General features: G+C 45.1%; 1 protein-coding gene across 1 annotated transcript in view; it reads right to left on the bottom strand.

Moving 5' to 3' along the window:
- Positions 1–13,273, bottom strand: part of fgb (fibrinogen beta chain) — a 199,461-nt gene extending 186,188 nt beyond the window's left edge. Inside the window, exon 1 of the mRNA XM_070548279.1 lies at positions 13,264–13,273. The gene's annotated coding sequence lies outside the window, so the exon portion shown is untranslated. The remainder of the gene's footprint in view (positions 1–13,263) is intronic.
- Positions 13,274–14,375: the final 1,102 nt, after the last annotated feature.

Raw genomic sequence — 14,375 nt, 5'->3', positions numbered from 1 at the left:
CTGCTATCGAGAGGCACGGACTTTGTAGACTGGTTTTAACATCATGGCCTGTATTTATATACAACCAGTTCAACAACCCCCCAAGGCGCTATACAACACAACCTAACCCCCAAGGTGCTTACGTCCTGTGCCGCTATTGCCCTTATTCCCTTTCTTTAACGCCCATCATCATGCAGGTGATGGGCGTTAAAGAACATTTCCACATTCAGCGTGTGTGTTCAACACATTCTCACTCCCGGCACGTCAAAAACAAACGCTTGGTCAGCCACCCTCCACGTCTGACCCCTGCTCCGCCTCAGACCCCTGACACCAGAAGTGCCCTTTTTCGTTACTTATGTGCGAAAAGGGGTTTTTCCCTTTTCTGACTGCAGATCCCAATGCAGCGTAAGACTGACGTGATGGGATGTCCGCAGCCAGGGCACCAAACAAGCTCATTTAACTGCACCTAAACCTTAACGTTTCACTATTTATAACCTTTCCCTCACCCTATCCTTAACCCTATTGCTACCTAAAACGTTACTCTCACTGTGATCAAGCGTTTGTTTCCCATGTATTCTGACTGTGAATTTTCGTATTTGCTGCCCAAGGGGAACGTTAGAACATACCATCTGGCGAGGGGGAGGTTACAAATACCCTCTACTTTTAACATCCACCTTGGTAGTTGAAACCTCCCCCTCGCGTTGCCTTGGTCCAAACTCGACCAATGACGAGGCGGCTCCCGCCGTTCACTTCGTAGAGCCGGCTTTTGGAGCAATCGACATATCGCTAATGTGTTAGTTAGCAAGATGGTTAAGGTTAGGATAGGGGTGAGGGGAAGGTTAAATAAGAGGATAAGGTTAGGGTGAGGTACAACGAGCTTGTTTGGTGCCCTGGCTGCGGACATCCCATCACGTCAGTTTGACGCTGCATTGGGATCTGCAGTCAGAGAAGGGAAAAAAACCCTTTATGCACATAAGTAACGAAAAAGGGCACTTCTGGCGTCAGGGGTGGCTGACCAAGCGTTTGTTTTTGACACGCTGGGAGTGAGGATGTGTTGAAGTGTTACACAGTGAACGAGACATTCAAGGACCAGAGTCAAAACTGCTGCTTTCAGATTGTAGGAACCTTTCATTGTTCCTGTAACCTTTTCGGGATCCACAGTTTTATTTATTTATTTATTTATTTTTGGACAGATAAGAAGACGGAACCACAGCCATCAGTTCCTATTACCATTTTAGCTCCTACTCTGGGTCTTTTCGTGGTTCCATCAGAACTCTACGATGTTGGTGTTGATATAGATTTCTGCTTCTTAAGTCCCCGCCATTTTAAAAAAACTACAGTTGCCAGTATTACAGCACAACAGCAAAATGGAAGAAAGCTGTGACGAGTGGACCGACGAGGACGTAAAAGCTCTTCTGGCCATCTACTCGACCGAAGATGTTCAGAGAGGGTTCTAGAAAAAGCCAGGTATTACCCCACAAAGCGGTTCAGGGGGAACATGAAGACGTTTGTGAAATGAATGTCATTGTTGGAGGCAGTTCAATCACACCTCTATCAGGTCTCCTGACTACTGTGTGAGTGGAATCTGAAAAGGTTCCCTTGGGAACGGGAGTAATAGGAACTGTTATGGTTCTAAGAGCTTCTCTGTCTGAAAGCAGCTTTTTAGAGGGTTTTAAAAGAACAGATCTGGGTAATCAGAGGGTGGTTACCCTGCATGTTTCTCCAAAAAGCCTCAAAGATTAGGGGTGCTTACTGTTTGAGCGGTCACGCCAGCAAACACAAAGCTTATAGCACCTAATCTTCCCGCATCTACCATTTCTGACCAGCTGAAGGTGATGGACGAGGCCCTGGCTATGATGAATGAACCAAGGCTAGGTGAGTCGCTGTAGATCTGGAGCACACTGTGTCATCACATGTTATTTAAGCAGCTCCATGACGGCTTTACTGCCCTCTGTAGATAAAGGAAAGGTGCCACCAAGCTGTTGGGAAGGTTAAGCCAGTTAGCACTAGCCGTTAGCATGCAGGCTATATCCTCACTCAGCAGAGATGACTGACTTAGTGCGTTGGTTAGAAAAAGCCCTAAGAACCAAGCCCACAGCACGCTGGTTATAGCTATGATGGTGTGGCAAGTTCTCAGCTTTGATTGGTCAACCTTCTCCCCGCCTCCTTCCCCTGGTCCCGGACGGCCCAGAACCCAGAGAGCAGAGAAGCAGCAGAAAGACGTGGCAGATATAGTCACAGCCAAAACAAAAAACAATGCTATGGTCACGTAGGCGGCCGATGGTTCAACGTGCAGGCTGCACAGCGCAAAGCACGCTAGCCAAACACACCTGGCGCTGATGGTTCTGATCCAAACGCCACGACTGTTCCTCAACCTCAGGTAGACGACGGGGTGGACAACAGCCAGGTACCATTCCACACAGATCAAGAGGTGAAACATTAATTCTCCAAATAAAGTGAGAGAAAGAGCCGACATTCCTAACAATACGGTCGCCAACATTCTGAGGTGTTTCCCCCAATATATGCAGATAAAACCGAGAGGCCAGAACATCTCCATCAGAGCCAGGTGGTGGGTGAAGACATCAGAGTGGCTGAAGAAGCGCTGCTGACGCCACTGACGATGACCCAGGTAGAGGACGAAGACGCTGAGAGGAAGGACCAGGACGGTCTTAGCTGCTAACATACCAACGGAGATGGACATCGCCGACTCTGATTTAGAGCAGAAGTAGACCAGATCATCAAAGCTGGAGGTGGAGTTAACAGACATAGTGACTGCTCACGCTGTAGACCTGAGGAGAAGCAAGAAGAGGAATGCTCAGTCACAAATATCTCTCATTCTGCACTTTCCAGCTGTATTTCTTAGCGTTTGTCAGCATAGCTAATTAAAAAAAACGTGCAATGGCCACTAGGAGAACCGTAATCCTTCCTGTGGCGTTGATGGACATCACGGTGTAGTCATGGAGGGGGTCTGGTTTGGTAATCCAGAGTTTTATCTCTACTTTTTACATAAGAATGTTTCGTTTGTGTCTTCCAGCCACGACATTCAAATAAAAGATCGTCTCAGGCGTGGGCGGGGCGGACCCTGCTCAAGTGGGAAGTCTGTGGTCATTCCTACACATGTGACTGAGCAGCAGCACTGCTGTGGGCTCCTCTCCCATCCAAGAGCGCTCATGGCAGGTGGTCAGTCGTTACGCTGCTGCGGACGGTCTGAGCTGCAGTCAGAAAAGATTTTTTCCCGATGCATCCAGATCGCTAGTGAATCATGGACGCGGTAAGCAGCCACTGGCTGATTCTACCAGCACCAATCAGAAGCTCCCACTAGAAGGTAGACGTGAGAGCGTTATTACTTTGGCTAGCCAATCAATCCATAGGCGGGTGTGTATGGTTGGCTCAACACAAAATAGACCACATGGAAGCAGGACCGAAAAAAGTGGCCAGCTTGACATAACGTAAAGGACCCACCAGGGCCAGACCGAGCTGACTGTGGTATAAAAACAGCACAATGTCCGCCCTGGGACTGGGAGGTCAGGGTTCAAAACCAGCCGAGTCATATTATTACATATTAATTATGACCAATAAGATGTGATGATTTCACATGAATATGAAATATCAATCTGATTGATCTTTGAATGTTTAATCAGAAGATTCTAGGGTTCTTTACTTCTTTAGGGATCATAAACACACTTCGTATTAATTCAGACAGTATATAGTTTATAAAATGAATTTAATTCTTTTTCCTAAACTAATAATTTATACATGACAAGATATGAATGAGAGGTGGTGTGGTGGAAGCTAGATGTTGTAGCAACCGTTCTTTGTATTTGAGAGAAATTGTGAAATCTGGGTGTAAAAGAATTTGTTGTTTGTTATAAACTAGAGAGTTGTTTATTAAAAACAGCATCAGACGCCATCTACCAAGTCTACGCACCCTTGGTGTGGAGGTTCTCGTTCGATCCAGGGGGTCGTGCGGGTCACTGCCAGTGGAGTGAACTCTGATATCAGGAACCCGTAGATGGTTCTGATAGGACCCGTCTGAGTCTGAGATACCTTGAAGTGAAGGCAGGAAGCTGGAATGCTTATTTGCATCTAAGGTTGATGCTTGTTTGAATCTTAGAAGAGCCGGTTGTCTGGTATCAGCCGCAGCGTTGCAGAGAGGCTTTGACCGGAGATCAAAGGAGAAGATGGTTTCAAAAATGCTTCTTTCCTGAATCGGCCGGTTCGAGGGTCAGCGAGAAACTGAATTAATTGGGAAATAATTCTTGTTTTATTAAACTACTTTGTTAGGATTTCTGGCCAAGTTTGGCCAATCAGAATTTGACACATTTCTGAGTATTTACCAACATCCCTCAGAAAGCCACGCCCTCCTTTAGAAACAAGACTCTTAACCTTAATTTGTATCTTATTGTAACGTGTATGAGTGTAGACAATGATTAACTTGTTAAATCAAACACATGGTGGTTTGTGATATAAATGGATCATTGTAAGAACAATGTTCATTTTAAATTCATTGATTTAAGCACAGGTTACTCAAACATTTCATTTAAACATCTTGTTCATTCATCACATATGATTATTTAACTTATAACTACAACATCGTGAAGTCTTCACTCGTTCAGAGTGAAGAATGTTGACGTCTGGCTTTCACAGAGAGTGCAGGAACCTTGGGAGAGAATGTTTGTCTGGCTGTTTTGTCTTCGTGGAATGAAACACGCGCTGAACAGAACCTTCTGGGTTTGGAGGTCAAATAGAAAGTGGATTTTATTTCTGTAGATGAAAGGTTATTATGTTGATCAATATATAGGAGAAAATTTACCCTTTTGGACATTACACATACCAAAGACTTTAAAAATGGCACCCAGTGCCTCCCTGCTTGACGCTCAGCTTTAAGGGGTTAGAGTTAAAGTTAAAGTCCCATTAGTTGTCACACACACACTGATGTGTGTGCGAAATTTGTTCTCCGCATTTGACCCATCCTCTGGGGGAGCGGTGAGCTGCAGACACAGCCGCGCTCGGGAACCATTTGGTGGTTCAACCATCCAATCCAACCCCTTAATGCTGAGCATCAAGCAGGGAGGTGTTGGGTCCCATTTTTTCAAAGTCTTTGGTATGACCCGACCAGGAATTGAACCCTGATCTCCCAGTCTCAGGGCGGATCCTCTACCACTAGGCCACTGAGCTGTTCAATAGTGGACGGTTAAACCACCAAAGAGCTCCCGAGCGCAGCCGCAGCTGCAGCTCAACGCTCCCCACGAGGGTGGGTCAAAGGTGGAGATGTAATTTCACCAGTGCGTGATGATGACCAACAGGACACTAACTTTACCTTAACTGGGTCTTACTTTAGGTCTCCTCCTCGGACCTCACCAGCAGAGGCGGAGCTGGCCTAAATGGCGCCCTGTGCGAGATCCCCCTGTGACGCCCCCCCCCCCCCCCCCCACACACACACACACAAGAAGAAAACATTACACCTACAACTTTGTTTCAAATTGTGTGGAGTGTATATATAACAACGTTTGCTAACTGAATACAACATCCAGCTCCTGGCCACCTTCTCACCACTTGTCAAAGTTCTATAGACACACTTAACGCAACATGATGGTATCATCGACTTGTACAGTACAGATGTGCTGAAAGGCGAGAGTCTCAACTTTCAGCTAAAAAAAAGACCGCTCTAGCTATTATAGTTTTTATTTTATGGCAGTTTACAGTTTAAACGGGATCATACTAGCAGGGCACCTCCAGCGGCCCGCTGCCGCTCCGTTTCTCATGGGGTAAATAATAGCTAATTTCCCGATTCCAAAAAGAAAGAATGGTCCTACCAGCTCGCCACTTCAATATGAAGAAGATCAGTTCAACATGGGGAAAAAAAACCTGACCTGTAGGCCAGAGAAACGTTCATTAGCACATCAAGTTCTATTCAGTTTACCGGTAAACATATCACGAAAGTACAACAGGTCAATTATTAATCATCTTGGCTACGTAGCTCAATCTATGCATTCCAGTAGCATTTGCTACAAACAAATACAAAAACAACAATAAAGGAAAACAACTGTCTGACAGACAGCATAGCCGAATTCAAGGCAACACATAACAATAATCATTTGATTGCTCTTGGCTTCAAGTTAAGCCCACTAAAGTGCTTAAGTAAATAAAAGTGTTTCAAAAACAGCGTTTTGAACCGGAGTTCTGCTCGCGGTGGGAACTCCGCCGAACAAGGTCATTTTCATAGCGAAAACGATCGACTGGTCACTGACAAGTAAAAGGGTGTTATTGGTAGATGTTAAGAACACTTACCGCTGAGGTAAAATGAGAGTATAAATGAACTGAGGGGAGAAAAACGCTTTGTTTTCCAACGCCGTTCTAAAGCAACAAGCTTACAGCCACGGCAGGAGCAGCTTTCATGTTTGCCGCGACGTGGAAGGAGCCAATCAGGAGAGGGGCCTCACATCAGCTGACGTGGGTCATGTGACAGGGAGTGGTTGATATGGGTTACACTTTGTTGTGCTTTGATTACAGAAATATTATTATTATCATCACTATTATTATTAAGAACATGCGATTTCTATGTTTTGTTTATGTATATGTTGATGCTAAAAAAACAAAAAAAAAATTTTTTTTTTTAAAAAAAGAAGAAAAAAGGAAATTAAATGCCGCCCCCTGCAGACTGCCGCCCTGTTCGGCCGCACATGTTGCACATATCAAGCTCCGCCACTGCTCACCAGGGAGGAGTCCAGGAGGAATCTTGACCGATGTCCCGAGCCACCTTAACCGGCTCCTCTGGATGGGGACGAGCAGCAGATCTACTCCAAGCCCCTCTCGAATGACCGATACCCTTCAGAGAAATCTCACTTCAGCTGCTTGTATCCGTGATCTCATTCTTTGGGTCATTACCCAGAGCTCATGAACTGTCTGAGGTTAGGTGAGGTTTGGATAGACCGAGATGTTTGCCATACATGAAAATAATCAAGTCTTCTAAAGATATGAGTGAAAAAAAGTGTTGGTGCCTTTCAGTCAAAGAAAGAAAAACCCACAATGGTCACAGGAAGGACCAAAGGGAACTTTACAAAATAAAAATTACATCTGAACTTACTTATCAGTGCACTGCGTTCAGTTATTTATGTGGGTTACTTGCAGTGGCCTCTACTAGGAATAAATGCCTTGTAAGTACTCGGGAGGAAACAAAGCTCCGGTGTGTCTGTTTCAGGAACTAAAAGTGAGCAAGATCAGAGTTGGGCTTCAGACGGCAGGATTTGGAGTTTTATTCCCCGCTATGTCTTGCCTCTGATTGGCTAACGATGTTGATGTTGTAATAACACGAGCCTGGAGGAGTTCTGCTGTGTGGTGGAGTAACTAAGGCTAATGCAAATAATTTTTTGAAATAGTTTGGTTTGCTACATTATTTTACTTCCTTTTATTTCCTTTCACGAGCAGATTTTAGAGTTCATGACGATTACACCAGATCTCGCTCGTAGGTCCAAAGCAATGTAAAACTGTTTAATTTTTCGAAACGTTAAAAATGAAAACAAGATCTAACGAGTCGTATCAACCAGAGCTAAGTTTATATTGTCATGATGTAAAAAAGTGGATAACTGATTTTTAAATGAACAAATAAAATCCAGTTCCACACAAATCTTACGGGTGTTTCGAGTTCAGCAGAATGAATCTCACCTTGTTGCTGGTGTTTCTATCATCCTTATCCCGTTTGTCCAACATCTGGGTCGCTGCTCCCTTTAAACCAGCAGTGTTACTGAGGCTCATTAATGAGCGTCGGAACCGGCTGTTTGCATGAAACTAAACAAATGTTTGTATTTGCATCATCAAGTCTGTCCTGATTTAAACCAGGATTCAAAAGTACTTCAGGAGGTTTAGTGAATTATTTTTATTTCTGTTTCAATCAAAGGATTCATATAATTGAGGGAGTTTTCATGTCCGTGAGATTCATCCTGCAAACAAGTTTATTAAAATAAGATTTTAAAAGTCTTCTGTGTTCGTCTTCATCTTATCTTTACAAATGCCATTGTTGTTTATTGTGAAATAATCATTTATTTATTAAAGAAAGTGACTGGATTTGCCTAAAATGTCAACTAAATAACTAAATTAATTACAAACACTGTCTCAATTTAAAAAAACATGTACAAAACCAGTTTAAATTGTATTTTTTACATTGGGTTGAGGTAATTTTTACAGAATCAGAAGGTTTTATTGGTTTATGTGTGAGAATCACAACATTAGGAAACTGCTGCAGTACTTGGCTTGATGTATTTGGGCACATGCGTCACATTTTAAACAGAATTAACAACTTAAATATGTGTCATCTAAGTCAGTGGTTCCTAACCTGGGGTCCCGACCCCCTCAAGGGGGCGCCAAAGCCTCTCAGTGGGTCGCCAGGACCTCTCCACTTTAAGGGGTTAAAACTTCATTGATTACTTGTTTATAGCCTACATTTTGCTCACTTTTTTTTCATGAGTGAAAAGTTTACTGATATTAAGACAGGAAATAATTAGTACAGAAAAGTAACACACTTTTAAGAACATTTTGCTCAGCTCACTGTTTTATTTTCAAGTGTCAAAAGTTCATTAAAGATGGGACTGGTTGATTAATCACAGCCTTTACAGTAAATAATCTAGTATAAACAGTAATATACACATTTAAGTACATTTTGCTCAGTGTATTTTTTAACGTTTATTGAAAGGAATGATTGATTTATCAGTGTTTACAAGAAACAATGTGTTCAGAAAAGTAATACAAACTGCCAAGCACATTATGGTTTTGTTAATGACTTTGTTATGTACTGGAGCCTACTATTACTGTTATCTATTGAGTCAAAGCATATTAAAATGTGCTTGAACAATTTTATCATTTCTTAATAATGTTTGTACTGGAAGAGGGAATGGGAGGTGGTCGTCAAAGATTTTACTGGTAAAAAACGAGTCCCTTGGCAAAAAGGTTGGGACCCACTGATCTAAGTTGCCAATAGCAAACACAGCCCTTAAGGAAAGGGTGTTCCAAATGGCATGACCTAATGTCACATGATGTCATTTCCTCCTGAAGAAAAAACTGGCAAGACTTCAAAGTTTGTTCTCCCACTATTTTTTGGTAATTTCACTTAAAGTAGTGTTTGGGGCAAGTATGTACTTATATACCGTAATGACTTCTTAAATAACTCATACTTATCCCATACAGTCGGGAAACAACCCACCACTCCATCTTTAGAAGTCATGCTCTGTGGTGACATCATCGCAATCATCCAATCTCTGCTCAGGTTGGGTGGGAAGAGTCATCGCTATGATGACAGTTGGACTGTGTTCTGTGAAGAACGGGCAACAGAAACATTTTCTGATTGATTGATTGATTGATTGACAGCTCATTAAGTGGTTACCTGTGTTTCTGTTTCGACACAATGACACCGTGTTGAGGGTGGAGATGAAATATGGACAGAACACCACCAGGAGTCATTTCATCCCTGTCCACACAGCTTCATCAGCACTACCTCCAGTCTGATCTTACCTGTGACAGTCAGGGTGATGCTGCTGCTGGACGCCCCGCCCACTCCCTCACACCAGTACACACCACTGTCCTGTGTGAGTAAGTAGGTCAAGTTACAGGAGGAACCAGCTGGTTCTCCCCATCCAGCTCCACACTGGGTTCTGGTTCCTCTGGTGGTGTTCCTCCTCAGAGTCCGTCCAGCAGATCCGTCCTCCTCACAGCTCAGGGACACAAACTCAGTCAGCCGAGCCACCAGCGCTGAAACACACAACAGGATCTGTTGCATTCGTTATGAATAAGTGTTACTTTCTCCCTCAGTAAAGACTGACAGGCTGCTGCTGTCAGGCTGGGTTCATCTGACCCAACCAGAGACAGAAGATGGTGACTGACCTTGGTTTGAGGAGCGGCACAGCAGAACACTCAGAGCTGAAGATGAATGACACTCAGGTTAGTCGGAGCTTTCTGAAGATCAGCAGGGAAGACGTTTACCTACAGATGAGTGATGATCCAGATGCTCCTTCCATCCTGCAGCTGTATGATCTGTGATTAGGCTGAGACCTCCTTTCCCTCTCTGTCTCTCTCTCTCTCTCTCTCTCTCCTCTGCTGTTAGTGAAGTTTCTTTACTTTTAAGGACCAGATGAATAAATGTTACATCAACATCTGGCAGCAGAACCTGGAGAACAGCAGCTTGACTAGTTCCTGTCTGCTACTGACAGGAAGTCAGATTACGGTTTTACTTCATCATTTTACCACTAACTTGTGACAAGCCTTCAGAAATGAACACCCTGACTTCCTCTGGTTGGTTAGTTTTGACCTAAACAACCAATAACGACTTGAAGGTTCCAGGCTTTAATACAAGGTTGTAGTTTGTTTATTTCTTTTTAGCTGCTTTAAACTATTTTGTCACATTTAAATTTCCTAAAATTAGAAAATGTGCAAAACTACTTTTTATTTTAACAGCAGTTTGGCTGAAATGTGTAAAAATATTCATTTCCTGTTTGTCTGAAACAGAGTAGCAGGTTACAAACAAGACCCCATAATTCAGGTATGAAATTGAAGCCAACACAGAAGTGAAACAGTTCCACCCTCATCCACTAGGGGCAGCTGTCAGAAGTGAGCTAATCCTCATTGACTCCCATTATAAAAATACCAATTTCACAGCAGAAATAAACATGTTTACAGCCTGGTTCCAAAACACGTTTAGGTTTAAAATATCTAGTTTACACTCATGACAACTCGGGGGGGGGGGGGGGGGGGGGGTTTACTCACTCTTCTGTTTAAGTGTAGTAAAAGCCTAAAATTCTGAATAATTAATGAGCATCCGACCCACGTGATCACATAGCTAGCTCCGTGGAAAGGCCTCAGCCTGAGCCTTAAAACTGTTCCGTGAGATGGGATGGGATCTTCATGCCCTGGGTGGCATTTTGGCAACGGAGGTGCCTATTAGGGCCAGTGGGGGAGCTGACTCCCTGGAGGGCTTAGGCCAACCAGCCATTCTTCCCCATCCCCACACATTTTTCTCCTCCTGCTCCCTCACATCATCACACAAACATGCACATAGGACTTTTGGGGGGGAAAGGGGGTCAGGGGGTGCAGGTATAGACCCCATTTCCACATTCCTGTGGCAGCCTGCCCCCCAATTTTATTTGCACACTAAACACTTCCACCACCAGCAGCGGAAAACTATCTGAAAGCAGCACGGTGAGTTAGCATGAAACATCTTTGTTTCAGAATGTCACCGACTGAGATTCTTCACATAATTTAATCTCAGTCTTTAAAATGTCTTTCTAGATTATTTCAGGTATTTTTATTGGTTTTGTACTTTTTCACTATTTGAGGCCACTTTTAATCCTTTAAGTGTAATTTCTGATGATTTGACATCATTCTGGTGATTTTTACCTTCAACCATTAAACTTTTAATGCCAGAAAGGTCATATTGAGACAACAAATCATCTATATTTAATGAAACACATGATGAAGGAAGGTGGGATTACACCAGCAACCCTCAAAGTGGGAAAGAATTTTCCTTGTTACAATATTAATAAAAAAGGTACATATTTGGAAGTTTATCTCATTAATCCCTTATTTGTGTGCAGTGGTTTACTGTATTGTTATTTTAATTCTGAGCTGAAGTAATAATAAAAATGTGCAATGACTCTGTTGGAGGTCTACGTGGAGTTTGTTTAAGCTGGTCACTCATTGCTGTCCTTATTTATTATAAAAACCTGAATTATGCTTGTCAGAAAAAATTGAACTTCTAATGATGTGATCGTTCCACAGCAGACAACTTTTCCTCAGATTTATATATTTACTTTATTTTGATTTGAATATTTGGACTTCCAATGACATATCTTTATTTTCAACAAACAATAAAAGTTTATTGTGATTTTTTTAATTTAAATGTTACCATTTGGAAGCCGAGTTGGCTCCTCCTTGAAACATCACCTTATCGTGGTGGAGGAGTTTGAGTGCACTAATGATCCTAGGAGCTATGTTGTCTGGGGCAATTTGTGCCCCTGGCAGAGTCTCCCAAGACAAATTGGTCTTAGGTGAAGGGTGAGACAAAGAACGGTTCAGAGGATCGTTCAGAGGATCTTTCATGAATGTAAATTCAAAGAGTCGGAGTACCTGGCCCGGAGGGTTACCGGGGTCGCACCCTGAAGCCAGGCCTGGGGTTGGGGCCCGTGAGCGAGCGCCTGGTGAAGGGCTTTCGCCCATGGGGCCCGGCCGGACCCAGCCCAAACCGGATACATGGGCTCATCCAACTGTGGACCCACCACCCGCAGGAGGAACATGAAGGGTGTGTGGATCGGGTGGCAGACCAAGGCGGGAGCCTTGGCGGTCCAATCCCCGGACAAGGAAATTGGTTTTTGGGACATGGAACGTCACCTCGCTGGCTGGGAAGGAGCAGGAGCTTATGGCAGAGGTTGAGCAGTACCGGCTAGATATAGTCGGACTCACCTCGACACATAGCATTGGCTCTGGAACCCAAGTCCTTGAGAGGGGTTGGACACTCTCCTTTGCTGGAATTGCTCCGGGTGAGAGGCGGAGGGCTGGGGTTGGCTTTTTGTTAGCCCCAAGACTCTCTGCCTGTGTGTTGGGGTTTACCCCGGAGGACGAGAGGGTAGCTTCCCTGCTTCTTTGGGTAGGGGAACATGTCCTGACTGTTGTTTGTGCTTATGGGCAAACATCAGTTCAGAGTACCCACCCTTTTTGGTGTCCCTGGGACGAGTGCTAGATAGTGCTCCATCAGGCGACTCAATTGTCCTGCTGGGGGACTTCAATGCTCACGTGGGCAATGACAGCTTGACCTGGAGGGGTGTGATTGGGAGGAACGGCCCGCCTGATCTGAACTCGAGTGGTGTTTCATTATTGGACTTCTGTGCAAGCCGCAGTTTGGCCATAACGAACACCATGTTCGAACATAAGGATGCACATCGGTACACTTGGTTTTTTGTAGTCGTATCATCTGACCTGCGGCCGTATGTTTTGGACACCCGAATGAAGAGAGGAGCGGAGCTGTCAACTGATCACCACCTGGTGGTGAGTTGGATCAGATGGCAGGGGAAGATGCCACGTAGACCTGGCAGACGCAAACAAATAGCGAGGGTCTGCTGGGAACGCCTGACAGAAGAACCTGTCAAGACGGTCTTCAACTCCCACCTCCGGCAGAACTTTGACCGCATCCCGAGAGCAGTGGGGGACATTGACTCAGAGTGGGCCTTGTTCCACTCTGTGATTGTTCAGACGGCTGTTGCTAGCTGTGGTCGCAAGGTGGCCGGTGCCAGTCATGGTAGCAACCCCCGTACTCGCTGGTGGACACCAGAGGTTCGGGGAGCTGTCAGGCTGAAGAAGGAGGCCTACAGGGAGTGGCTGGTCTGTGGGTCTCCGGAGGCAGCAGACATGCACCGGATAGCCAAGCGGCGTGCAGCAGTGGCAGTTGCCGAGGCAAAGTCTTGGTTTGGTGAGGCCATGGAGAAAGACTATCGATCGGCTCCAAAGAGGTTCTGGCAAACTGTCCGGCGCCTCAGGAGAGGTAGGCAGCAACTTGCTCACACTGTTTACAGTGGGGATGGGGAGCTGCTGACATCAACTGGGGCAATAGTCGTATGGTGGAGGAAATACTTTGAGGAGCTCCTCAATCCCACCTATGCACATTCCGAGGAGGAACCAGAGCCAGGAGACCTGGGGATGGACTGTCCAATCTCAGGGGCAGAAGTTGCTGAGGTAGTCAAACAACTACACAGCGACGAAGCACCGGGGGCAGATGAGATTCGTCCTGGGTATCTCAAGGCTATGGATGTTGTAGGGCTGTCGTGGTTGACACGTCTCTGCAACATTGGGTGGTCATCGGCGGCAGTTCCTGTGGAGTGGCAGACCGGGGTGGTGGTCCCCATCTTTAAGAAGGGTGACCTGAGGGTGTGTTCCAACTATAGGGGGATCACACTCCTAAGCCTCCCTGGAAAGGTCTACTCCAAGGTACTGGAGAAGAGGGTCCGATCGATAGTTGAATCTCGGATTGAGGAGGAGCAATGTGGTTTTCGTCCTGGCCGTGGAACTGTGGACCAGCTCTATACCCTTGCAAGGGTGATGGAGGGGGCATGGGAGTTTGCCCAACCAATCCACGTGTGTTTTGTGGATTTGGAGAAGGCTTAGGACCATGTCCCCAGGGGCACCCTGTGGGGGACGCTCCAGGAGTATAGGGTAGGTGGCTTTCTGTTAAGGGCCACTCAGTCCCTTTACCAGAGGAGCGTGAGTTTGGTCTGCAAAGCTGGTAGTAAGTCGGACCTGTTCCCAGTGAGGGTTGGACTCCGCTAGGCCTGCATTTTGTCACCGGTTCTGTTCATTACCTTTATGGACAGAATTTCTAGGCGCAGCCGTGATGTGGAGTGTGTCGAGTTTGGTGGCAGGAG

The sequence above is a fragment of the Nothobranchius furzeri genome, chromosome 2 (assembly GCF_043380555.1).
Source record: "Nothobranchius furzeri strain GRZ-AD chromosome 2, NfurGRZ-RIMD1, whole genome shotgun sequence".
NCBI lineage: Eukaryota > Metazoa > Chordata > Actinopteri > Cyprinodontiformes > Nothobranchiidae > Nothobranchius > Nothobranchius furzeri.
This window is presented reverse-complemented; position numbering and strand designations above follow the sequence as displayed.